Genomic DNA, 1,659 nt, shown 5'->3' with positions numbered 1-1,659 from the left:
TTTGATCCACTAAGACTTCTTGCTTAGTCCTCTTGGCCAGGACTTCCTTGCCCAGTCTTTCAAACTAGGTCTTCCACCTAATTCTCCAAATCAGGACTTCCTTTGCCTAGTTGCAACTAGGACTTGCTTTGCCAAGCCGTAACTAGGGAATCCCTGTGCTACCTATACACTTAGTTAAGCTCATTAGATCATTTCACAAACTTAACTTGAACCCTTTACCATTATCAAAACTTAGGTTCGATCATCTGGTGCTCCCTGCACTAACATATAGAAACGGTTGTTGGATCTGATCCCTTTATATGTTTCCATAATGACATTGCTCCATTCGATGTGGGGAGGTTCACAGACAAATATAAAAACCCTAAAAAGGAGTTTTTATTGCAAGTTTCTCTCTCTAGACTCTTCTCTCTTCATCTTCCTTTTTAAGAAAGAATTTTTTACTTCTCTAGAAGACCCTAACTTGAACGTCGGAGTGGCTTGCTAGGACACCACCACTCCGACGCCAGTCTAACCTCGCATTGAAGTGTGTTTCAGGTTCTCTCTTCCTCCTACAGTGAGATCCTTCTTGTGATAGCATATGTTAGATTGTTTGTTGATCGGTGGCTTGACCATCCGCGGTGTTTGTCGAAAATAAATTGGCATTGTTTGTGGGAAAACTGAGCTAATACATCGTGATGGTTAACACTAGAAGAACTGCCAACAATCGCGACTTAGTTGGGGAAAGAAACCATGGTGAGGTGATAACCATGACACCTGAGGATCTAGATCAGTTGATCCGCAGGGCCGTGTAAGACGCATTGCAGCATCAACAACCTTTACAACCATGCAAGCCACTAGGATCCCCCATTCATTGGCTGAAGCTCATCCGTAAGTCAAGCTTTACTGTCCATCGTTGGGGCTCCCATGGTGATGGTTTCAATCCATAGGGACGCAGCCTTGCTGCAGAGGATTCACATGAATCTCGGGCTGGTGAAGCACCTTTGCGTGATCGGAAAGGGAAAGCTCCTGTCCTCCCTGAGGAGGATATCGAAGAAACTTCGTTCTTCAAAGAAGTCCTAGAGTAGGAATTGCCTCCTTATTTCCGACAACTATAGATAGATGAGTATACGGGGGGCCACAGACCCAAAAGACCACTTATGCCATTTTGAGAAACGCCTCCTTGTTGCATCATTATATAAACTGAGTGAATTGTCAGGTTTTCTTGAACACCTTGTCAGGTTCCGCCCAAAGATGGTTCAAAAGGATTCCTACCTCTTCTATTCATTCTTTCAGAAACTTTAAAGTCGCTTTTTTACATCAGTTTGCAGTAGCAAAAAGTATCAGAAAATACCTCTTAACCTATTCACTATGAAACAAAAGCCTCGGGAGACTTTGCAGTACCTTCAACTATTTAACTAGGTCATTTGGAATGTTCCATCAACTCCTTTAGACATCTTGATCAGTGCCTTTACTCAAGGGCTGATGGAGGAGAGATTCCTTTAGATCTTTAGTGAAGAAACCTCTGGGAAATTATCAATAGTTGCTAGAGAGAGCCAGCAAAATACATCCATCTAGAGGAAACCCAACTTGCGCTAAAGGTTGACATGGGGATAGCTCCTTGACTGGATAAAAAACCCACCTTGTTCCCATCAAAAAATGAAGTCCCTCCTAAACTACTTC

This window comes from Curcuma longa, chromosome 19 (assembly GCF_044706935.1).
Source record: "Curcuma longa cultivar G26 ecotype Majalengka, Jawa Barat chromosome 19, ITB_CL_G26_1.1, whole genome shotgun sequence".
NCBI lineage: Eukaryota > Viridiplantae > Streptophyta > Magnoliopsida > Zingiberales > Zingiberaceae > Curcuma > Curcuma longa.
Note: the sequence above shows the minus strand (reverse complement) of the source record.